At 33.3% G+C, this 27,680-nt stretch overlaps 1 non-coding gene across 1 annotated transcript; it reads right to left on the minus strand.

Annotated features, from left to right (window-relative positions):
• Positions 1 to 10,514: 10,514 nt before the first annotated feature.
• On the minus strand, positions 10,515 to 10,588 carry TRNAE-UUC (transfer RNA glutamic acid (anticodon UUC)). The gene has a single exon. It is a non-coding gene; the product is annotated as a tRNA-Glu (tRNA).
• Positions 10,589 to 27,680: the final 17,092 nt, after the last annotated feature.

The following is a 27,680-nucleotide window of genomic DNA, read 5'->3' on the forward strand; positions in this document are numbered from 1 at the left end:
CACTATCTAGTAACGAAAGTTCCTTGTTACTCTCTTGGGAAACATCACAAGTAATAAATAAACTTATAAATACTTTGGTACCATCAATGATTTGGTTGATGTTTTGGTACCATCGGTCAATAGTAATCATCAATGAGTTCAAGTGACTTTTCTTTTATTACGATCAATAGATCAACTATTGTTATATCAAGATAACAATGCACAAACTCAAAACTTGTTTCTAAATAAAATTAACAATGTTACCTGATTACTACGCCATGTTTAGACAACCAAGAACTCAACTCAATGAATCAATACAATGAAATTCTCATCAATATTTTATATTCTTCCAAGTAATGGTAGTTCCATGAATTAAGCTTCATTACATTCCAACTACCATGCTTTGAGTTATGCCTGCACATATTCAAAAGTATTATGTCAAAATAATGGGAAGGAGCAGCATTACAACCCATCCAATCATCCAACTCAATGTTCACAACCCAATAAACACAATGCAATGTGGTACGTTGAAGGGAGATAGGCATATGGCCTATACAAAGTTGCACGACCTTTAGCTTTCTCTTGGAATGCATATGGCCTCACAAGCATCTTTCGATTACTATGTGATGCAAGAGCATGCGGCTTAAAGAAAAAAGGCCTCATTTTATTCAAAAAATCCAAAAAAAGTTTACAAGCAAAGGAGTGGGATCCTTTAGCTGTCAATTTACAAAGTTTTCTAAATAGGATTTGAGCTAGAATATAGGTATTTTCATGATTTTGTAATTACTCCAAGTAGTTCAGACTTAGTTGATATTCTCGAGGAGAATATCAAGCAGCTTAGGTATTTATCTAGGATTAGATAGATTTGATCCATTGATTGAGGACCAGATTGTTGAATGTAAAGTATTTATGTAAGTTTTGAACTATTGTAAGAGGATTTGGCTGGATTTGGTTATGGAGAATTAGACTCTAAAAGAATTGGAATATCTTTGCATCTCTGTGTATTTTATGCATGAAAGATTAAATCCCAAAGTTGGATTCCTTCGAAATATCTCTGTGTATTGTTGAATTCCAATTGGCCTATAAACTTAGAGTTCTATATGATCTGGTGTTCTCGTGTTTAAATTCCTCATTCACTATGTATTAAGTTAAGTCGAATGTGTTTTGAACCCTAGAATTTTAATTAGCTAAACTCTGAATTCATTAGTGAAGAGCTAAACTTGGTGGAAGCACTAAAATCATAGCGGAAGGAGGAAAAAGTATGATAAACTTGTGAAGAAAACCGAAGAAGCCTAGAACCGTTAGATCTACAGTAGTCGCGTGCATATCAACGTCGAGGTTTAACCCGAAAACCGAACGTGATATTTTATCAAACTGGGTTAATAGTGCAGTTGATTTGGGCTGTCCGATTAGAGGAGCGAGATCCAACGGATATCACATGGAAAAGTGAATGGTGATTAATAATATTTTCGGACCCGATGAGCAATTCAACTGTGGCTTAATTGCGTTGAAGTACAAATGATCATAACCGTCCGTTGTGGAGGCTGCGATCCAACAGTGGTCGCGTGGTAAAAGTATACATGGGTTGATCCATATTTCAGACTCGAGAAATTATAAGCTGGAGATTTGTTTTCTTTCGATTCCAGGTAAGTGAAGTTCTGCGATTTTCCGGGTAATATTAGCAATTCGGTTGTTTTAGTAGAATATCTAACTTTGGAGGCAGATGACTGAAACTCCAAGGGAAATAGAAGAAGAACTTCCACCTGCACTTGAGGAGATCGTTTCAGGATTTGAACAATTATCCCTTACACCTGCAACCAGTCCACCATTTGTGGTATCAGAGCAGCCTACTGACACTGAACAGGATCTCAAGGATCAAAAAAATAAATCCAACATGGCTTTTAGAGTTGGAAGAAGAGGTGGTGGTCGAAGAAGAGGAAGACCAGTTGCAAATGCTGAAGTATTAGAAGATAATCAACATATGCAAGCTAGGATAGAAGCAATGGAAATGGCAAGAGATGAAGTTGTTGGAGATGTCAGTGAGCCTGAAGTTGGAGCTGCAGAAGAAGAGGAACCTGCAGATGTAACTCCTGAAATGAGATTATTTAAGTCAATATTGAGATCCACATCTAAACCTAGACTTGAAGTTTCAATTTATACAGGAAGTTTAAGCCCTGAGGAATTGATAGATTGGATTAATGACATGGCGAAATTATTTGACTATAAACAAACAGAAGAAGGAAAGAAGGTGAAGTTTGTTGTCACAAAATTTAGAGGACATGCAACACTTTGGTGGGATGGAGTGCAGGCAGAAAGAAGAAGACTTGGTAAATAGCCAATTAAGAATTGGAATAGAATGGTGGGAAAGCTGAAAAGTAAGTTTTTTCCAAGTGATTATCAATAGACATTATTTAGACAGATGCAGAATCTTAGATATAGGTCTATGACAGTAAAGGAATACACAGAGGAATTCTATAAAGTGAGTATAAGAGTAGGACAAATCCAAGATACAGATGAGAAGGTTGTAAGATATGTGAATGGTCTCAGAATGGAAATCCAAGATGAGATAAGTGTGTTGTCTCCTAAAACAGTAGAAGAGGCTTATTAGATGGTATCAAAGGCTGAAGAAAAACTCATGAGGAAGAAATCTGCCAGAAATAGAGTTACTTTCTGAGGAAGGGGAAGTCAAGGTGCTAGAGGAAGGTCTACAACACCTAGAGATGGAGCTAGCAGCAACTCAAGTCATCATGCACACACAGGAGGTGATGCAAGTGGTAGAGGGAGTTTTTCTAGAGGAAGAGGAGGCAGAGGCAGAGGAAGAGAAGTCAGATGTTACAGATGTAACAAGCTGGGACACAGAGCCTATGAGTGCCCAAAAAACATAGGAATGAATCAGAGGAATGCAATTGTTGCTAAGACTGAAGAGGAAGCAACAAAGGTAATAGAAGAAGATAATGTACTAGAGAAAGGGGAATATTTGGTAGTTAACAAAGTTTTGTTAAAGCCAACAAAGGAAGTTGTTGAACCAGCATAGAGAAAGATCTTGTTCAGGACTATGTGCAAGGTTAAAGGAAAATGTTGTCAGATGATAATTGATAGTGGCAACACAGATAATTTGGTTTCTACAGAAGTGGTGGAAAAGTTGAAATTAAAGACAAGGAAACATCCAAAACCTTACAAGGTGTCATGGCTTCAAAAAGGAGATCAGTTGTTAGTGAAGAAGTAGTGTGAAGTAGAATTGTAGTTGGGCAAATACAAAGATAAAATTATGCGTGATGTGATGCCTATGGATGTGTGTCATATATTGCTGGGAAGACCTTGGCAATATGACAGAGGAGCTATGCATGATGGAAAGAAGAATACATACAAATTTAGTAAAGATGGTGTCAATCATACATTGTTGCCTATGGAAGAAGAGGATGTATCAAGGAAACCTGATCCAAAGACCCTATTGTTGAGTGGAAAGGAGTACCTGCGACAGATTGAAGAGGATGAGGTAAATTTTGCATTGATTTGCAAACCCAAGGTAATAATTACTTCCACAAAAGTTTATGATTTACCAATTGAAATTCAAGAGATGCTGGATAATTATTGTGATATCATTGTAGATGATTTGCCTGATGAGTTACCACCCATTAGAAAAATCAGTCATCATATAGATTTGATTCCAGGGGAAAATCTGCCAAATAAAGCAGCTTACAGGATGACTCCCATAGAGAATGAAGAAATCAGGAAACAGGTTCAGAAACTGTTAGATAAAGGACTGATTAGAGAGAGTTTGAGTCCTTGTGTAGTGCCAACAGTGTTGAGTCCAAAGAAAGATGGAGGCTAGAGAATGTGCACTGACTCAAGAGCAATCAACAAGATAACAATCAGGTACAGATTTCCTTTACCTAGAATTGAAGATTTGATGGATTGTTTAAGTGGAGAAAGATATTTTACAAAGCTGGATTTAAAAAGTGGATATCATCAAATAAGAATTAGAGAGGGAGATGAGTGGAAAACTTCTTTTAAAACAAATGAAGGATTGTATGAATGGATGGTAATGCCTTTTGGGTTATCAAATGCTCCTAGTACATTTATGAGGCTCATGAATGAAGTTTTGAAAGAATTTATTGGTAAATTTGTAATAGTATATCTAGATGATATATTAATTTACAACAGAGCTAAGGAGGAACATGTGAGACATCTGAATTATGTCTTACAGAGGCTACAACAAGAGAAGTTACTATTAAATTTAAAGAAATGTTCATTCATGAAGGAAGAGTTGGTATATTTGGGTTTTATTGTTTCTGCTGATGGGTTAAAGATGGATCCAGAGAAGATCAAGTCAATCCGGGAGTGGCCTTCACTAAAAAGTGTCTTTGAGGTAAGAAGTTTTCATGGTCTTGCTAGCTTTTATAGGAAGTTCATAAGGAATTTTAGTAAGATCAATGCTTCTATTGTTGACACTATAAATAAGGACAGACAACTATTTAAATGGACTGCTGAAGCAGAAAAGAACTTCCAGCTATTGAAGAGAAAGATTACTGAGAAACCTATTTTGATTTTGCCTGATTTCAATAAACCTTTTCAAGTGAAGTGTGATGGCAGTGGAGAAGCCATTGGAGCCATTTTAAGTCAGGAAGACAGACCTGTAGTTTATTTTAGTGAAAAATTGAATGATTCAAAGAAGAAATAATCTTCTTATGACAAGGAGTTTTATGCAGTGGTGCAGTCTTTGAAGAAATGGAGACATTAATTGATGTCTAAGGAGTTTATACTTTATTCAGATAACCATGCATTGTAGTGCATTATGCAACAGCCAAATCTTAACTAGAAGAATGCAAAGTGGGTAGAATATCTTCAAAAATTTAATTTTGTGTTGAAACACATAACTGGCCAATCAAACAAAGTAGCAGATACCTTAAGTAGAAAAAGCATTTTAGTTCAAGAAAGTCAAATTCAAGTGTTAGGTTTTGATTTTCTTAAAGAATTATATGAGGAAGATTTAGATTTTAAAGAGGCATTTGAAGCTTGTAGAAACTCTGTTTTGTTAGACTGAAGTAAGTGGCTGGATTATTTTGTGCAAGAAGGACTGTTATTTAAAAGAAATCAGTTGTGCATACCAAATTGTTCTATGAGAGAAAATTTGTTCAAGGAAAAACATAGTGGTGGACTTGGAGGACATTTTGGTGCAGACAAGACTTATGAGCAATTGAACCAGTTTTATTTCTGGACGAATATGAGAGCTGAAGTAGAGAAGTATGTGAAAAATTGTAAAGTTTGTCAGTATGCAAATGGAAGGAGCCAAAACACAAGTTTGTATGTTCCATTACCTATTCCAGATAGGCCATGGGATATGGTAAGTATGGACTTTGTTTTGGGTTTGCCAAAAACTCAAAGGGGACATGATTCAATTTATGTAGTAGTTGATAGATTTTGAAAAATGACACATTTTATTCCATGTTATAAAACCAGTGATGATACTCATGTTGCTAACTTGTTTTTTAAGGAAATTGTAAGGTTGCATGGGTTACCTAAGAGCATTGTTTCAGACAGAGATACCAGATTTGTTGGTCATTTTTGGAGAACTTTGTGGAAGAAACTTGGTATTAAACTGAGTTTCAGTTCTGCATATCATCCTCAGACTGATGGGAAGACTGAAGTTGTGAACAAAATCTTGGGTAATCTTCTGAGAAGCCTTGTAGGTGAACATCCAAAACAGTGGGATCAAGTTTTGGCACGGGCTGAGTATGCTTATAATGATTCTCCTAATAAGAGTACATGGCAAAGTCCATCCATATAGTTTATGGAATGCACCCAAAAGGAATGCCTAAATTGAGAGATTTGGGTAAAACTTAAATGAGGAGTGCTCAAGGAGAAGATTTTGCTTTAGTGATTCAAGCAATACATAAACAAGTAAAACAACAGTTACATGACAGCAACACAAAGTACAAGAACAGAGTAGATTTGAAGAAGAGAGAAGTAAATTTTGAGGTTGGAGATTTGGTTTTGGCACACCTAAGGAAGGAAAGATTTTCAAAAAGGGAGTATAACAAATTAAAATTCAAGAAGATTGGACCATGAAGAGTTTTAAGGACATTTTCTTCAAATGTATATGAAATTGAGTTACCCCATGGTATTGGAATATCTCCAATTTTCAATGTTGTTGATATGTACAAGTATGAAAAGGGACAGGCAGATGACACAACAAAAGAAAGGAAGAACAAGAGGTGGATTGGGTAAAACAGTTACCTACAGCAAAAGCATTTTAGCCAGAGAAGATATTGGATAAAAGAGTTTTTAAGAAGACAAGGGGACAAAAGTATTTTCAGTACTTGATCAAGTGGAAAGATCAACCAATTGCTGATGCTACCTGGGTGACAAATACCATGCTACAGAAGTTGGGCAGTTCTATAGAAGATCTCATGGACAGGAGCCCATGAAGAATTTTGTCCTCAGGAGTCTGATGGAGGAGCATGAGGCTTAAAGACAAAAGGCTTCATTTTATTCCAAAAATCCAAAAAAAATTACAAGCAAAGGAGTGGGATCCTTTAGTTGTCAATTTACAAAGTTTTCTAGATAGGATTTGAGCTAGAATATAGGTATTTTCATGATTTTGTAATTACTCCAAGTAGTTCAGACTTAGTTGAGATTCTCGAGGAGAATATCAAGCAAATTATTTATTTATCCATGATTAGATAGGTTCGATCCATTGATTGAGGATTGGATTGTTGGATGTAAAGTATTGATGTAAGTTTTGAACTATTGTAAGAGGATTTGGCTGGATTTGGTTATGGAGAACTAGGCTGTAAAAGAATTGTAATATTCTTTGTATCTCTGTGTATTTTATGCATGAAAGGTTAAATCCCGGAGTTGAATTCCTTCGAAATATCTCTGTGTATTGTTGAATTCCAGTTGGCCTGTAAATTTAGAGTTCTATATGATCTAGTGTTCTCGTGTTTAAATTCCTCATTCACTGTGTACTAAGTTAATTCGAATGTGTTTCGACCCCTGGAACTTTAATTAGCTAAACTCTGAATTCATTAGTGAAGAGCTAAACCTGGCAGAAGCGCTAAAATCATAGCGGAAGGAGGAAAAAGTCTGATAAACTTGTGAGGAAAACCGAAGAAGCCTAGAACCGTCTGATCGATAGAACCGTTAGATCTACGGTAGTCGCGTGCAAATCAACGTCGAGGTTTAACCCAAAAACCGGACGTGATATTTTATCAAACTGGGTTAATAGTGCAGTTGATTTGGGCCGTCCAATTAGAGGAGCGAGATCCAACGGATATCGCATGGAAAAGTGAATGGTGGTTAATAAAATTTTTGGACCCGATGAGCAATTCAATTGTGGCTTAATTCCATTGAAGTCCAGATGATCATAATCGTCCGTTGTGGAGGCTTTGATCCAACGGTGGTCGCGTGGTAAAATTATACGTGGGTTAATCCAGATTTTGGACCCGAGAAATTATAAGTTAGAGCTTTGTTTTCTTTCGGTTCTGGGTAAATGAAGTTCTACTATTTTTCGAGTAATATTAGCAATTCGACTGTTTTAGTAGAATATCTAACTTTCGAGGCCAATGACTGAAACTCCAAGGGAAATAGAAGAAGAACTTCCACCTGCGCTTGAGGAGATCGTTTCAAGATTGAACGATTATCCCTTACACCTGCAACCAATCCACCACTATGGATGACTTGCATGCAACCATGAACAACCATAGATTTTTCTTATGTATTCTCTCAAAAATAAATAAGCTTAAGAATAGAATTGGAAACTAACCAAATTTATGAAATAAAGATGCAATGAAAACCATCTATCTCTTATCTAGGAATAAAATGATGGTGAATAGAGAGATGTTGGAAATTTTTAATTGCTAAAGAAAAAATAAATTATGAAGTAAATCTATAGTTTGCAAAGCTACAATAGAGATTGAACTCTCCCAACCATAAAAATAGCCATGGAGCCACTGAAATACAAAATATTAATAGGAAAGTGATTTTTTAAGAAAATCTAACATAAATACAATCATGAATTCTTTATTTTAACTATAATTCAACTATAGGCAACATATTCAGCGTAGACAAAAACAATAATATCTCCACAGGGGCTTCACTGGGGAAGCAATACCATACCACGTGCGTTCATATTGGGGGATATGTATTGAGGAAAAATGACATAATATATTGAGCATACAATACAAGGGTAAAGGGTTTTTATATTGACATGTATAAAAAATGGAGCTCAAAGTTAATGAAAAAATATAAAGGGGTATAAAAAATGTTAATGAAAAACAGATACCTACAATATTTAGTGAAAGTACGGGTCTTTAATTGGGAAGGTGTATTGGATTCATATTTTTAGAGGGTTAAATAATGTGATTTTTGGAAGTTTATTCCGATATGTAGTCAAATTAAGGGTATTGTTTAGCATGCCCCAAACACACGTGAGATGTCAAAAGTTCATTGAGTGAAGCCCCTGTGAGTATCTCACATACACAATATTTTTAGATTTCCATTCTTAATTTCCATCATTAACACAGTCAGAGCAACACATTAAACAAAATAACAACAACATGATATCACACATATAATTTACTCAACAATCACAAAATAATTCATACACAATGGCACCATATTTACCCTATAAATCTAAATGGGAAAATTAGCTTTGAATGGTTCCTCAATTATGTATTTCAACAATCTCTAATTACAGTGCATCTCATGTCTCTATATGCATACTTCTCTCTTTCAAAAAATACCTTTTAAAAGTCAAGTTACATTGAAAAATAAGAGAGCTAGAGAGTAGTGGGAAGGGCAAGAGACTAAATTTTTAGTTCCCATTCCTCTTTCTCTTTCCCTATCCTCTTTCATTTTTTTGTTATTTTTAATTCTATTTTCCTTTGTCCTGTTTATTTTGTCTACACTTGCATCATCCTTTATAATTTATTAGCCTTCATTTATTAGCAAATTACATTTGCAAGTACTAAGTCATATATACATTCACATGTTCAAAACCATTTCACGATATGCCCCCTATTAAGAGGTTTATTGGTCTCCAAAAGCTTAGAGAATGAATCTAGTACAATCTGACTTCCATTTGCTTCTCTAGAACATGGCTCTAATTCTAGCTCCCACTTACAACTTTAACTTTGTCTCATGGTTGTAGCGACTAGCTCTATTTCTAACTATGCCTCTGGCTCTAGTTCCTAACCCAACAAAACTAAAGATGGGCGGGGTCCAAGGCCCATTAAGATGTTATAGATATATAGAATTGAGAAAAGGGTTCATACATGTTCATCAAAAACCTTCTAGCAAAAACAGATAGTCTGGCAGAACATAGTAAACATCTAAAAGTGTGGAAATCTTACATCCTTTAAGTTCATCTAATAATGCAACCCCCCTTTTCATCTTCTATTACCTTGAAATAACCATGAACCAAAAAAACGTATTTGGATCTAAATCCTCTTCCCAAAAAAATAAAAAAATAAAAACAAAAATTGTGCATTTACCTTTTTCTATCAAAAACATCACAAAATTTCACATCTACAAACTAGAGTAACATTCTCCTTCCTTTTATACATATATGATATAGTCCATGTCGACTTTCCTCTCATACATCTATGGTATTATCTACATGAATACATAAAAATAATTCTCAATTTATTATTATATATAAAAATTAGAAAATAAGTAAACTTTGAAATCACATAAAATAATAATAAGTAACAAAAATTATCAACTTAACCATGGACAGATAAAAAAAAAAGAGATGTTTAAATCTAAATCCTCTTTCCCAAAAAAATAAAAAAAATGTGCATTTACTTTTTTCTATTAAAATTATGACAAAATTTCACGAGTACAAATTAGAGTAACATTCTCTTTCTTTTTATAAATATATAATATCTTCCATATCTGCTTTCCTCTCATAAATCTATCATATTATCTATGTAAATATATAAAAATAATTTTCAATTTATTATTATGTATAAAAATTAGAAATAAAATAAACTTTGAAATCACATTAATATTAAATTTACCAAAAATTATCAACTTAATCACAAACAAATGGAAAAAGATATAACATAAAATTTCACACCCAAGAGTAACATTCTTTTTCCTTTTATAAATCCCTTGTCCACTTCCTCTCATAAATATATGATATCATCTACACGAATACATCAAATTTTATTTTTTTTAAAAATACATCTATGATAGCATCTACATGAATACATAAAAATAATTCTCAATTTGATGTAAAAAAAATCATCACCTTGGTCACACGCAAGTAAGAGATGGCCGTGTGGTTAACTGAGCTATTCCAGCTGCAATTTTCAAGCGCTCTTCTATGCTACAGTGTAACCAAGTGGCTAATCCAGCTCCAATGCTCGGATACTCTGCTGTGCTTTAGTCAAAAATGATGGCAGTAACGTGAAAATTGATATACTCAAACTGCGCGGCTGCCATGCGAGTCTCCCATTTCCCTTCCGCAACTTACCGTTACTGTTGATACGACCTTTTCAAAAATTAAATCTGCTTCCAGGAAAACTATTTTCCGTTGCCGGGATTTGAACCCGGGTCGCCTGGGTGAAAACCAGGTATCCTAACCGGACTAGACGACAACGGAGATGTTTTGTAATTGAAAGCTTATCACTATCATTTATTCCTGAAATGGTTCAGACGAATTTCGACCCAGCCTGGCGGGCGCATGAACCATTAAACCCAAAATGGGAATCGCCAATGATATTGCTTAGATCAGATGTGAAGTCAATCAATCTATGTCATGTTTTCAAACAGAGAATGAGAGCTTTTATATTCTATGGCGGGAAAGATATTTGATGCAATGATTTTTTTGGCGGGAAGTTTTTACATTAATTTGTGGCGAAAATTTGGGACGGACAGAAAACGAGGATTCAACTATAATAGGTTTTTTTTAAGTTTCACGGATATATTTTAATAATATATATAATAATTGGTATCTAATTAGCAATTGAATTAAATGTTGTAAAGGAAACAAGGCCATACCATATGGAAAAAGAGCATAGATGAAGGGAGATGTGATATGTTATGTGATCTAGATGTTGTTTAGTTTGGAACTATTTCCTTTGCAACATAAATTACTACCTCTAATAACACGAAATAAATTAATTTAATTGTAGAAATCTCTACTCTTCTCAACAAAAAAGCATAGTACAAGATGTTTTGGGGACAATAAATAATTGATCTAATAATGGAGCCAGTGAATGCAGTGCCAAAACCAATTGTAGTTAAAAATGTTTTGAATAGGTCCCATTGTTGCAATGGCAACATCCTGTAGGTGCAAAAAAATAAAGTCATGAAATGCAAGTCCTGAAGTGCAAAAACTGTAAGAGTAAGCATATTATTGAGCATGCAAACTCATAGGTTCACTTTGAAGAAATGGAAACCACTAAGGCATCATGTAGTGCATGATGACTACTAATAAGTATATTGGACCCTACTTCTATGACATAAGCTTCATGCTTGGAGACCATTTTGAAAATGTATATGAGAAATATGTGTAGTGATTTTTGGTTTCTATGCATTTTTTGGAGAGAAATTCATGGGAGGGTTCAAGGAAAACTGGTTATTTTTCTTGGGTAATGAGTGCAAAGATGACTTGGTTAGCACGAATTGCAGCATGAAAGATGTAGAGAACTTTGCAAGTGAAATTCCATCTCATGGAACTTAAGATGGTCATTTTATCTCTGAAGAATGTGAACACACAGTGGAGCACCAACATGAATATCTATGTCCTGCCTTCGCTGATCAAATGGATATAAAATTAGGAGAGGATAAGGAGGAGAAAAATTGGAGAAGTCGCTGAGGGGAGAATATATGTACGGATGGAGACTTTAATCGCCTAGAGGTTCGAACTGATAGCACGGGATTGCATCTAAGCACCAGTCTTGGTCTGTCAAATGAGACTCTATATTCAAGCAAGTATGAGAATAACAAATATTCGAGTTCATTTCAACATAAGACTGATCTGGATCAATTGAAGGATGATGCAAAATTGGGCACTATGACTCTGAGACAATGGCTTGCAAGACCAAAGAGGGTGGTGGATTGGTTGGAATGCCTACACATATTTTTGCAAATTATAGAGACCATAGACCTTGCACATTCTGAAAGACTGGTTTTACAAAGTATAAGACCCTCATGTTTGAGAATTTCATCAGTCACTCACATATCTTTTACAGATTGTACTAATACTTTTAGTAGTCATGGTTCCAATTCATCAGATTCTTGTAATGGAAGGATCTCGTTGCACACGAATAGACATAACAATATATGCAATATGAATGAAGAAACACAACTTGTGAGGACAAGACAAGAGGACCAAAGCATACCAACACATAATACAAGTCGTGATTGTCAAGAAAATAGGATTTCAACAAGATTGTGTCCTTGGAAGGGCACAATACCTAGAGATGCCATCAACAATGGGTTAGAAACACCAAAATGATGCTCTCATTCTGGTGCCCAAATACGACTGAAGAAATGTTCACATAAGCATTTATCTTTCGTTGCATCAACATATTATTCCCATGAAATTTTAGTGGAAAAGATATTATATGCAAGGAAAGAGATGAGAAATACTAAAATGAAGGCCAAAGTCGAGGAAGAGAGAAGACAAGAGAAGTTTTGGCAAAACCAATTAAAGCAGATCTCTCATATGGAGAAAATGTGGTACACTAGTCCAAAGGAGCTTGTACGGGGATCATTCTCATTTTCTTCAAATATTTACTCTCTAGGAATTCTCTTTTTTGAGGTGAGTGAAGCCGAGGTAATCTGGATTGCATAATTTCAGGAGATATTTTTTGTATCAGAATAAGCAACAGACTTAATGCTTGGAATGCTAAAAGTAGTGTGGTTAATTTCATATGTCAAGAAGATGGCATGTGAAATGTGGTTTTTAAAATCCAACAATTAAATCTATTTGCAATATTGTGTTACAAGCTATTCTGTCGCTTCATCTTAGAAGCAGAGTAATAAAAAATAATGTCATATCTTAAACATCATGTCCCCCTTCCTCAGTGGCCACTAGAGTGGCCAAAAGAGATTGCATTTTGTTTATGGTTGCTTCATCATGATCCAAATTGTCGTCCAAATATGAGGTTCGTAGCTTCAATATTATTGATTGGTCATTGCTCTTTTGTTTTGCAATGTTATTGAGTTCAAACTCTTGGAAACCAGTTATTTATGTCCTATGACTTATCAATTCTATGAAGCAATTTAAATGTTCTGGAACTGTCAAGAATCAAGATGAGGTTTGATAAATTTTATTGCTCTAAAATCTATCTATTAAAAGGAAAGTAGTTAAGTAAGATTTGGATGTTTGTATCAGAAAAGGAAAGTTCAAATTTGTTGTATCAGTAGACCTCATTTGTTTACGATATTATAAGTACGAGGTTTCTCTAAAGAAAATGCATGTGGAAAAAAATTCTATATACCAAATTGGTGAATGTGCAGCTAATTCAAGTATTCATCAGTTGACCCTAACAAGACAATGATGAGATGAAAACACAATACCAACTACCTACTATTAGCCTTCAAAGCTAACTTATTAAATATCATGAATGTGGTAAATTTAAGTGTACTCTTAGCTTACTTTCATTTACATGAGTGGGCTTATTTTTAAATGGCCTATTTTAGTTCACTTTTGACAGCTCCAAGTTGCCACTTAGTTGGAGGGACACAATGTTTAAGATTTGACATTATTTTTTATTGCTTTTATTATGAGATGAAGGGATAAAATAGATGGTAACACGATATTGCAAATAGATGTAATTGCTGAATTTTAAAAAGTGTATTTCATATGTCATATTCTTGACATATGACATTAACCGCACTACTTTTAGTACTTATCATGATACATAAAACATATCTTTTGAAATTATGCAATCTAAATTTCCTCAGCTTCACTCACCTTAAAAAAGAGAATTCCTCGAGAGCAAATATTTGAAAAAAATGAGCATGATCCTGCCACTTAATTTGAATTTTGTCAATATAATAATTTTCATTATGTGCTTAGGAGCAAAATAAAAATAAGTTAGTTCATGATTAGGAAAAAAATATAAACTTATATTCTTAAAAAGTTATTCCTCCAACTGCTTCTAACACTTGTATACCTACCTACACCTCACTGTGCACTACCATTGTTTCCCCAAATACTAACCTGCTATTAAAAAAAAGGGGGATGGGATGACCTCTAAATTTGAAATAAGCATCAAGGGTGGTGACGAGGTTGGATTGGCTTGAATTTGATCGAGTCGCGTCATGTCTACTGATCATTCCTCCACTGGCTAAAATAATAAGAACACATAATCTAGTGCACCATAATCTTGCGCCCCCATGATGTTATCTTCCTCAACAGGCTAAGTGGAATTTTTATTGAGGCCACCCCTTCTGGACTATTTCTGATCCATTTGACTGAACAATTTGGTCTCTTTGCATAACCCATTTTCTAAACCCCTATGTTTGGATGACAACGAACTCACGGGCATTATTCCCACATTGATCCGCTTCAATTGCACTCAATTGTGAGTGTTGTTGCTTAATCTTGGCCAAACTTTGGCTCTCCGGAAATTGACTCTCCTCTAGAATCATGGATATCAATGTGTTTCTTAACAAGTTGAGAATATCTAATTGCGTAATGTTGTCCAACCATGGTGATATGTTGCCACTAAGGATGTTGCAGGAAAGGTCAAGCAGAGAAACAAGCCCTGGCATTTTGGACAATGAATTGGGACTTCTTCCTTGTATTTCGTAACCAGCGAGGGAGAGGTGATACAATCCAAGGAGCTCTGATAATAATTTGGGCATACTCACAAACTTGAAATTATTGAATGAAATATCCGAGATTTGCAGATCAGAAATATCTAATAATTCCCACTGGAAAGATTGTTATGAGAGAGATATAGAAACAAAAGATTAGAAACCTTTCCTATAGAATAGGGATTCAAACCTGAAAGTCTATTATTGTTGAGGTATAGCTTCAAAAAGTGTATATTCCTCAGGCCTTCAAAACTATCCCGTAAGGTTCCTCTCAAACCATTATCAGACAAATCCAATTCTTGAAGATTGTGAAGTTATGCCAATAATGGAGGGGCCGAATCGACGAGTTTATTGGTGTTGAGGCACATCATCTTCATCTTCCCGAGCTTCCCAAATGAAAAGGGAATATAGCTAGTGTATCTTTTGAATCCCTTCAAAAGAAGTCTTTTCATTAGGTAGTTATCTTATGTAACTAACTTCCATTGATCCAACAATAGAAAATGTTTTGATCATCTAACACAGCATCACCAACTCATGAAGGTACACAGTGTCCAAAAGGGGAGTTGTTCTCAAAGGGAAATGCCTTACTATGTAAAATAAATGAACGAATATTAATTCTCAAGTCTTTTGTTAAATACTTTAGCATTTTGGGTATGAAACACCGTTGATCTCTCGAAGAAAGCTTCAAGCAGAAGATAAATTATGAAATATCAATGAAAAGTCAAGGTAATAAAAATACATAATAATGCAATCAACAATGTATAAACAAGAATATATACACTATTTTATGTGTAGAATGTGCCCTACACATTACCTTAGATATATGCATTCAACCATGTATAATCCATTGAGAGGAGTGAAGATCAAACTACTTTTAGTTTTTTATTTATATGATTATGGAGCGAGGAATGCACAGACTCATGGAATGCAAAGAAGATCAAATCCTAGTAGAACAAACTCAATGAGCAATTGCAATTGTTGTGTAAATTGGATTTTAGCTTTTTATTTATATGATTATTTAGATTTGTATTTAGGTCACCATTATTTATATGGTTATTTAGATTTTTATTCAGGCTAACATTATTTTGTTTGAAGAAAATTATTTTTATTTATTAGGCACATGTCAACTCTATTTCGAACATGAACATACTTACACATAACCTTCATATTACCGTATAAAATGACCCTTTAAAAGCAATGAGCCTCTCGAAACAATAATTATATTAGAAAATTAAAATATATTTTTAAAAATAAATTAAATATATATATATATATATATATATATATTTACTACTATTTTTTTTAAATAATTATTAATTTTAATTTTTTAAATATCTTACCATTTTCATCTCGATTATTATTTAATTCCTCTATTTGAAATTTTGAAATAAACTAAATATGCATGTACGAAGCTTGTTTCATTAAATGCTATGACATTTGATGTCTATCTAATTCGATATGAAGCTACGACTAAAGGAAATCAATTTGTATTTTGGATGTATTCCCTTGGAATCTCATAGTGCAATTCTATGAATAATAGAGTAACCTAATGCAACATTGGGAATTGATTCTTGATTTGGAACCATGGGCAATCGTGGCCAAAAGGTGTTCCGCTTTATTCGTTCACGGGTTAACGAAACATAGAGCACAGCTAATATGAAATGTGAGGCTATTTCACACAAGTTAATTATTATTAACTATTAATTGACTATTAATTTTAAACTATTAATTGATTATTAATCTGATTATTAAGAAAGTGCAAAATAGTGCAAAGTGATACCTAGGGAAGTCTTTCTAAAAAGAAAACCTTATAACGTAATTAAACTATTATAAGAAATTTATAATTTATAATAATTATTTAATGGGGTTTATTATGAGAGGAATGATTTTTAAGCTATTTATCAAAGTAATGAAACATGTATATTGTGATAGTTATAATTTTTTATTTCATAGACAAGTGTGGACATGGAATTTCAACAACTTATTGAAAGCTTAGATTTTACTTAAAGACTTGAAATTTACACTGTAAAAAACCTTTACTGTATCTAGATTATACAATCTATAAATCTCATATGTGTAATTTTATTTATCAAATTTTTATCCAAAATCTCCAATTTGACTTTTTGTTATTTTAATTTCTAGAAAAAAACAATATTAAATTATTATTCTACTTCATTTTATTCTTCCAGAATCTCCTATAAATAATGGATTATTATCAAATATAAAACCCTATTTTCTAATTTCTGGAAAAAAAAAAAAAAACAATATTAAATTATTGTTCTACTTCATTTTATTCTTCCAAAAATATAAGACCCCATTTTCCATGGAAACTCTTAGTGGTCCCTAAAAGCTTCAATGTAACATCATATGGCCAATTCCTCTTTCGTGTTGATAAAGACATTGCCCTATAGATTTATTACCTCAACCTGAGTTCTTAAAATTTATTTAGTATGGGTCGTCTAAGAAGAGAAACATTTTCTTGCTAATTTGTGATTTTCATATTCAATTGTTTATGGGGTTGGTAATTGATTGGAGGGTTTTTTAAAGAAGTTTTATACATGGATATAATCTATTGACCGGAAAGGTTTTAATAAAGAAATTAATTTACGTATAAAGATTTTCAATTTTAGAAACTAATTTTTAGTTAAATAAAATTTTAGTTTAATATAGTCGTTACTTAATAATATTTGTTTTTAATAAATTAATATTATAATTTAAATATTATTGATTTCGATTTTTTAATTTTTTTCTTTTCGATTATTTTCCATTAATAAAAAAATTAATAATATTTGATTTAATAAATTAATTTAAATATTATTTTTCAAAAATTATTTCCATTAATAAAAAAATTAATAATATTTAATTTTAATAAATTAATTTAAATATCATTTTCAAAAATTAGCCGTTTAATATAGCCCTTACTTAATAATATTTGTTTTTAATAAATTAATATTATAATTTAAATATTATTGACTTTGATTTTTTTTATTCTTGTTACTTATATTTTTATATTATTTCAAATTTTTAATAATATTTGATTTTAATAAATTAATTTAAATATTATTTTTCAAAAATTATTCATTACTTAATAATATTTGTTTTTAATAAATTAATATCATAATTTAAATATTATTTTTAAAAAATAGTCGTTACTCCAAATTATGGTTATAAACAATGCTCTCTATTCAAGCCTTTGCCATGGTCTACCTCTTCATCTGGTCCTAATGATGAACCGTTGGTTCGAAACCCATCGGCCAAAAATTCCTATCTTTTCTTAAAGTTCAACTTATTAGCAAAGGGCCTTGGTTTCTAAATATAGAGTTAGATTATTATGACTAAATAACATGATTATTTATTTATAATAATTCAAAAGTTTGAATAATCAACTTTCACTTATGTTTTTTTAAGTATAAACATTATATTTGAAATCTTAAAAAAATATTAATTATGATATAATTTAATAATATTCCTAGTTACAAAATTAATTTAAAAATGTTCTACTACAATTTAATTTATTTATAACCTACAATTTTTAACATTTAAACAACTTTATCTACCTTTATAACAACAATTTTATGCATAGGATCAATATAAAAGTTGATTTGCTTCTTATTCCATTTAACATGGTAAGTATAAAAATGACTTTGCTACCCCACATATTGAACTACCTAGAAAAATATGTTAAAAAATCGCTAAAATACAAACAATTTTTAACATAATAGTAGTATTCTTTTTATCCTAGTTAAAATTTTAAAAACCAAATTCCAAAATAAAAATATTTATCAACTTCATTTCTATTTGAAAATATAAACAAATTGAGTCATTTTTTCGTAGTCTATACCAGACTCATCATACGAATCTTAGAGTAAAAATTTGTTTCCAACTAATAAAACAATTTTTTAATTTGAATGGTTCACATAGTGTAATAAAGTTTCTATCGTTGGTGTCTACTTCCATAACCACACTACCTTATCATTCTACCAATCACAATCAACTATGCATTAAAATATAAGGTTGTTAGACGAATCAATGAATTGGGACAACTTGATAAGTTATTATATTAATAATTTATATGATTTGGGAATCAAAAATTTCATATTCTTATTTTATTCAACATTAATTAGGAAAAATATAAATCTCAAGTCTACCTTAAACTAAGGTTTATGATTACCATGTAACATATCTTGTATAATTAATGTATAATAATTTAAATATAAGAAAAATTATAAATTCCAAAACTACCTTAAATTAGGATTTATGAATCATTTAGGATTTATGATTACTATGTAACATACTTTATAAGTAGATGGTTTTGGAGGGTTTTATCTCTATGACAATTTAAATTAATACGGAGTCTTAGCCAATGAATAAAAAACTTCATAATTTTATTTTATTCAACATTAACTAAATGAAAAGTTATGAATTCCAATGCAAGTCTTTAAGTTATGAATTCCAATGCAAGTCTTTACCCCTTAGTAGACAAATAATTTTTTCGTTTGGTTATATATATATATATTAAAAGAAATAGGGATTCATTTCGTTATAAAAGCCTGGTTTGAAGGCCAAGACCTTGTACAACATATTCCAGGAAGTCTGCTACGACTATCCAAAAACTCCATATCATACTATCGTAATTTACCCTTGAGTCATAGATTACAAGTTTGAACTGATTACTTCTATAGATTCTCCAAAACACGCCAACAAAGACTGCATCTCTACATAAGATAACAAGAAACTATAAACTTAATGAAACTACATTTCTTCCATGTCAGAAGCAACTTGGTCTTTAGTTGCTTCCACTTCAAGCTTATCTGGGATGACTTCCTGGTCATCTGCACCATCACTATTGTCCTCCTCCATCTGTTCTGCAAGCTTGAGCTACACTATGCAATTTTTGTCTACTTGAATGTGTGCCTCAATGCCATGCCATTCTTCATCCCTCACCAAATTTTCATCTCGAAATTCAATCATTTCATTCGCCAACTAAAGGCAATCCAACTTAAGCTCCAGCAGGGCCGAGCACTGGGAGAGTAATTCATTTTGTGCCTTGGATTCTACCATTATCATCTCAACATTACAGGATATCAAAGTTATTACAAACTCTAGGGCCCCTTCCATCCAAATAAGTGACAATCCAACCTCCTCCTCCACATCCCCCAAAATGCGCTCCATGGCATTGATATTGCACTAGAAATGACTACAAATTTGACAAATTATTTTTCTCATGGCAATTTCGCTACCTCCATACTCGCCCCAACATTCCATAAATACTTTGGAGTTATCCCTCCTTGAAACGTTCTTGCACCATGCACCACTAATGCCTACTCTGATCACCGATACTGAATGTGCATACATCGTTATGGAAAGATTTCACGTACAAAAAATTTCAATGCAAGGTACATCGGCGAACTGAAGTTCAATTGCTGAAAATTCAAAACTTCACACATTCAAACTGCTCTAAGAATCAAGTCATTCCTTCTCCAACTGTTCGGTTTCCATCTCAACGTGGCGTCGACGATCCAAGTGTCCATGATGGAATGACTCTCCAAATCGACCAAACGTCACCGCAATCTCACATTTAATAAGATTCCACTGTAATGCGAAATCAGATTAAATGAAATGACCCATCTTGTTGTCCTATGCTTAATTCTTCTTGGTAAAAAATTCATATTCAAATGATTTATGGTCATTAAGGAATTACTTTGGTTATTATATCATCATCGGTGATCCTTAGCACTCCTTGTTCCAACTGCACACCTTGATTAGCCAAGGAGTCAGCCTCCATGTTAAGATTTCTCTTAATATGACAAATTTCAATCAAGTCAAATTTGTCCATTATTAACTTGATTCAGTGCAGAAGAGAGCGAAGGGATTGCACATCGTTTCCTTGACATTTAATAATCTTCTAGATCACAATCATAGAGTCTTTGAAGACCACCAATTGGCGAAGACCTTTGGAGTGAGCCAATTCCAAACCCTGCCATAACGCTAGATACTCAACCTGATTATTAGTTGAAATTCCTAGTCCCCAAGAAAATTGGATCTCTCTTTCTTCATCAGGGTGAAAACCAACACCTCCCTCTCCTGCCTCCTCACTTTTGGTTAATATATTTGATAAATAAAACACAATTCTTTTAAAACTAAATGTATTAACAAGATTTAATATTTCAATCAATATTTTTGAAATGATAAATAAAACCATTTCACTCCACCTCAATATAAATACAATAAAATTAAAATCAATAATTCAAATAACAAATGTTGAAAACTTAAAAATATATAAATTAATCACTATATTACTCCATCCAAAGATGGAAAACCTAAAACTTATCATGAATCGAATCCAATTTTAATTCTCTCAGATAGTTTCAATTATTGGAATTATGATATTTGAATAATGTTTTAATTGAGAAAACATTTCCATCTTATTATTTTTATTTTAATTTAGCTATCAATTACTTTTTGCATAAGAGGTAGGCACCAAGCAACAACTTTGCATATTACACTTATCATGAAATATATCTAAATTTCGAGATATTAACCTGACCAACCTTTAAGTAATTAATGACAAATTTGAATCAAATTTCATCTTTTATTAATGTCATAAACAACCAAGGAAAAGTCATATAGTATCCATAAGTACCAAACCTTTACCTCCATATATGAATTATGAATTTTGGATATTAAAACTGATTACATTTTTTTCTCATATCTTAAATACAATTTTCAAACCATTATTATCCCATATTTAACTATGAAATAAATTTATTTAATTTTTTTTTAATAAAAACATTAATTTTCTTAATAAATATAAACTTTGATTATAAATCCCATAATCACGATTTATGATCTCTCACTGCTCTTACATAAAGTTATCAAATTATATGTATTTTTTTTCCATAATAAAGGATGCAACTTTATTTCAAACAAAAAATTAGTTACATTTAAAAAATGTTGAAAACGAAAAATTAGGTGCATTAAGAAAATGTTGAAAGATGTTGAAAGAGAGCATCTAGATTATCCAGGAGAAATTGCGACATCGTCACCACTAGTAAAAACATCAGCCGAGGAGCAAGGTGAGCCTGGTACCGTCGTGCCGCTACCCGTCTCAATCCCAACTTATTAATCGGTGAATTTTCATGTCCATATATCTTTCCTAACTTATAAGTACTGATTATTGTTTGTGACACATATTTAAAATGATTGTGTTAAGATTAAAAATTGTTATTTTATGCTTATGTCACAAAATGAAGAGGTACGTAAAAGCATTAAAAAAACACATGATTTCTTTGTACACCACCTTTAGCACTTAGCAATTTGTTACACGATATCGAGGCAATTCTTAGTCCAAGAATATTTTTACACTACCTAAGGAAGCACTTAAAAAGTATTCAACAATTATTGATAATCCACTTGACAGTGACATTCTTGGAATATAAATAAGTAACCTCATCATATGCCTACAACAATCATTTATTAAGATTTTGAAAAACTATCACATTAGAAATGAAAAAATTAGAAGATTTAGTTCCTTAATTGATGGTAAATAATTATTATTTTTTGTGTATATAAGTTGGCTTAATGACTCAAAGATTCATTCTCACTACCTATGTTACCAAATACAATTTTTTAGTTATGTTAGCATTATATAAAATTGTTGTTTGTACCTATGAGTCGAAAGAAAATACTTAAAATATATTTAGTAGATCAATTCATGATCACAATCTTCGTGTTATTCACGTGATCACAATGACTCTTGAACAACCTCCCATGAGAAGTTCATGGAGAAAAAAAACTAATGAGACCATGGATTCTTGTCAATTTAAGGTCATCACCATGAGGATTCAACATTAAAAATCCTCCAAACTAGAAAACTAAGCATATGAAACCAGGTAAGGCTCTGTGAGCGCCACTTCTTAATTGAATCATTTTTATAGTTTGAAGAATCTAGATTGCACTTATAAAGTTTACAACAAATTCAAGAATTACATTCTAATTACTAACCATGAAATCCTCCACAATATCTTATAGATACAAATTATAACAAGAGCCACGTGGTAACATGGCACTGCAATTTTTGTATACATGAATTATGTGCATGTAGTTTTATTTGAATTCCTATGTCAATTAGATTCATGATTTGGTCTTTTCCAATGGATGGTATTCTTATATCATTGTTTTTGTTGCTTTCATTGCTTTACCAAATCAGCCTAGAAGTTGTTCTACAAATTTTGGGGTCAGCTCCTCCTTTTGCTGCTTTCGTTGCTTTACCAAATTAGCCTAGAAGTGGTTCTACAAATTTTGGGGTCAGCTCCTCCTTGCCCTCATTTCGCAAAAGCTTGTCCTACCAGTGAACATACAACCTTTGTCGGTCATGTTTCATGCTACATGGAAATTTATTAGAATTGAAGTTTTATTTTATATGAAAAAAATAAAAGAAACTTTGTTTAATAAGTCCCAAGAAAAAAGTAATTTTTCTTGGATTGGAAAAACCTTGATATGTGTTAATATTTGTTGGACACCTAATTCGCTAAGGGTTATGGTGGAAGTTGAACAATCAAAGGGAGTCCAAGAGACCTTGGAAGATGAATCCAAGAGTCACACCAATGTATTATAAATGTACATTGTGTGAATAATAAAGTATCTCACGATTATATTTAATATATGTCCATTAAGTTTATGTTGTTTAACATGGTATCAGAGGGGGTGAATACATGACCTACTCCAATTTAAGCCACTAGTTTTGCGGCCTATTTGTACATGACAGTTCTGCTACTAGTCCTACATTTAATGAATCATCTAAATTCTAGCTGCATTCTCTGCCAGTTCTATCATAATAACTCCTTTGTTCTTTGTCTATGCTTAAAGCTTTTATGCCCCAACCTGGGCTCTTCCAGCACCTGTCACCTACCCTCTCTCTACTCGCCTTGATTCCACTAAAACGCTCTTATGCACACCCTTTTTTCCTTCAACAAAATCTTGTTTTCAATGTTATTAACCTATACTAGAGACTCTTATATACAACAAGTAGCATAAAGTTATTTTCCCACTACTGCTTTCCTTTTATAATGCTCAGATGGTGAACAACCAGTGAGATAAATTAGGAATATGAATCGTTTCTTATGTCATAAATCCTCTCACGCCCTTTAGGAATGCCAACGCTGATATTTCTATTACCCTTGCTAGACACGCACTTTGTGCATTCTCCCATGCAAATAACACTCAGATTCTCCGTTTTCTAGATGTTTTCCTCTCAGGTTTTTTAGTGAACGTAATGGTGTTATGTGGACAAAAACAGAACTGAGTCGAAGCTGGGAACAACTGTAGCGATATAGCCTTTCTGGAGATAGTTTCATTCGAAGAGATAATGCTTGCTTTCGGTATGTTGCTTCCTTTGAGCAGTTCATTTTAGTTATAGTGCCTAGGTTTGTACTTAAAGGTTGTTGTATATATGACCGTTGAACTCTTCACAGTCTTCATGTGAAAATCAATTACTTTATATTGAAATTCCAAGGAGATCATGATTCAAGTGTAGTCTCTTTTGATGCCTACATGAGGAGGTGAGAAGTATGGCTCACACAGTTTTAAAACCGTGTCAATGAAATCATAGTTGTCCGTGAAATCATAGTTGTTGAAATAAAGCATCATTAGCATCGTCTTGGTGGTATCGTGTTGTTGGACTGACATATATGTTTGTGAGTTTCAAATCAAGATTGAGAACAAATTAACACAAGATTGAAGCGTTATATTTCCTCAGGTATGAGAGCACATTTCCTTTGGTGATTAAGTGTGTATAATTAGCGATTGAGTTCATCTATTCATTAAGGATGAAATTCTTTTATTGTAGGTTGAATGCTTTGAGGCAGCATGAATTCATAATTTCCTTGGCAATTAAACGAACCTATTCTGGCGGCCAAGTTTATGCCTATTTCTGGAGATTGAGATTGATCCTTGAAGCAAGTTGAATTTTCCCGCTTTGAAGATCGAATATCTTTTGAGCCTGCTTGAATTATTCAACCAAAATCCTCTGTATTCCTTGCGACTATGCTTCGCAACCATATGCACGTATCGTAGGGAAAGGTATGTACGAAATTTCATGAACTAGGGTTGTGTGTTGGAATTTCGTGAATTTTCCAAGAAAACTGAATTTTTGTGACACTCCATGGTATTGTAATTTGGTGATATTTACATGCTTTGAGAAGGGAGCTGAGTTGGAGAGTTAGGGCTACCCATTTGTTGTAAGATTGACTTTATAAAAGAATTGAAGGATGGGTCTTTTTAAATCTGTGTGTAACCGATCATTTACCAAGAGCTTTTTCTCTTTTTCTTTCTTCATTTTTTTTTCTAAATAAAATTACTCTATTAACATTAAAGGGGAGAGCTTCTTATTTTAAAGACCAAGATCTATCATCATTAGAAGGAGGTCTAGAGTTTCTTGTTATCATTATCTTGGAGCCATCCCTTTGGAAGCCGAACAAAAGATTATATGGGAAAGACGAGATCAATATCATTGAAGGACAAAACTCTCCTAATCTTAGGTCGTGAAGCATCAACAATTGAAGCAGTGGGTCATATTCCTATAACAAAGGTTCTAGAAGTCGAAGAACACGATGTGATCTCTCTTGTGAATTGATGTGAGTTGGTCTGTGTTGAGTTATATCCTTTGTGTTGGTACTAGTTGGTTTATTTTTATATGTGTTAGTATAAGTATTGGTAGCATTTGGTTTATTTACTCTTCATATCAGGAGCCTGATAGGCCCTGCATTCAAATACATTGGTAGTACTAGCAGTATTTTTATATAAGTAGAACAATTCTAGCATTTCATCCTTAGCTGTCATTTTTTGGTGAAGGAATTGATTACTATAATTTCTTCATTCTTGGGAGCAGTGTCTGTGAGATTCACATGATATGTTCAATGAAAATGGCCAGAATTAATGAAGTATTAGAGTTCCTAAAAACTTTGATATTGTCTGTAACTACTCATGATACATTAAAAGTCAGCAAAGTTTCTCTCACAGAAAGTCATACCTGTCTGCAAAATGCACGAGACAAAATTGCTTTTTTGTAGCTTGAATCACAACTACAACAAAATGAGTCACAATAGTGTAAGCATCATTCTGAAATTATTTTGGTTTAGAACAATCCTCTCTTTGAGATTGAGATAGACTCCCATCAACTACCAGAAACTAATCAAGTCATTGAAAGGGAATATTTGCATGCAAAAGACCTTGGGAAGAGCTTGTCAATAAGACCTTGGGAAGAGCTTGTCAATAACAAACAAAAAACAAGTCTTGGATATGATAAGGAGGCATCCTTTCATATTCCAGATTACTGAAAGCCTATCAAATTTCAGAGTGCTGGATTTATTCGAGGCAGTTCATCTTCACTTATTCTTGCTTCTCCTCCACAACAACAGATTGTGAAATGTCAATATCATGACCGAGTTTGTCATGTGAAAGATCACTTTTTTGATCTTCACCCGTGCAAGAATTGCGGTTAACACACTCATTCTTCAAACAAATTCTTCAAAAACAAGCCTCCTGCAAGAACAAAGATTCATCTTGGATCTATCACTTTTTGGCAATGGGCTTAAAAAACCAAGAAAATATTTCAATCCCATGTCAAAATTTCTTCTAGAGTATTAAAAAGTCTTGTAGTTGAGTTTTCTCCATCATCTCACCTTGTATCTGATAAAGGGGAATTGATGGTTATCTACAAGTTTCAAATATAAATCAAGCGAGTCTAAGCCTACAACCAGAGATAAACATACCCAAATTCAGATTTGTAGCTAGAGACATAGAAGCCCCTAAACATGCCTATGGTTGGTGGCCTTCCTTAAACCACTGCAGGTTGCAGACCTCTCTTTTCCAAGTTGAAGGTCTCCCTCTTCAAATCATTAAGGAGCACTTCCTCCAGCGGAAGACTTCAAATTCTTGCCATATTTGGAAGAGCTATGGGAATCAAATTAAGGAGAACTTCCTCTGGCAGAAGACTTCGGCTTCTTGCCAGATTTGGAAGAGTTCCAGGAACTGCACTAGGCATTCTAGTGTTTGTGATCATCCTTAACCACCACTGGTTGAGACCTTGAGTTCTCCCACCTTATACCTTTTTTCAAAGAGCATAGTTAGCCATTGATTATGACTATTGTATTATAGCTCTCTTCTTGGGCTCAAATATACCCCTTTGGATTAAAGGGGGGAATGTTGGACACCTAATCCTCTAAGGGTTATGGTCTGGAAGTTGAACAGTCAAAGGGAGTCCAAGATACCTTGGAAGATGAATCCAAGAGTCGCACCAATGTATTATAAATGTACATCATGTGAATAATAAAGTATCTCACGATTATCTTTCATATTTTTCCATTAAGTTTAAGTTGTTTAACATTATTTAACTGCAAATCACAACGCAAGTCCAGAGGATGGTGTTGGTTGACACCTATGCTAAGTCCGGGAGTACTATAAGGGGAGCCATACACCATGAGTAGGGAGCCTCATGTTGAGTCTCAAACACTTTTTGCTCACTCCCAACAGTATTATCGCAATGGGAGGAGGCCAAGACATAGAGCTAGCTAGGCTATGAAGGAGGAGAGAGTGTTTCCATAGTTGTCCATGCAACCCTCCAACACAACCAAGGAATGCTACATTTTTACACTTGCACTAGCAATATCAATGAATGAAAAGCAGTTAGAAAATGATGGCTAGGACGCTTCTATTCCTAATGTAGATCCAAGTAATTATGGGTGTGGACCCAACAAGAATGAGTAGGAAAGATCTCCTCCTGATGTAGGATGGATCTCGAGGATAGCCTAAATGATTTTTCTGAATTAGTTTTGTCATTTTTTTTTTGTGCCAGAAAGGATATCTTTCGTGAGACTTTGTTTAACGGCTACATGACCAGGTGACTCTGGGAGGACATTTGG

Source organism: Pinus tabuliformis, chromosome 3_2, assembly GCF_031772625.1.
Source record: "Pinus tabuliformis cultivar Carrire ecotype Pingquan chromosome 3_2, CPIR1, whole genome shotgun sequence".
In the NCBI taxonomy this organism is placed as follows: domain Eukaryota; kingdom Viridiplantae; phylum Streptophyta; class Pinopsida; order Pinales; family Pinaceae; genus Pinus; species Pinus tabuliformis.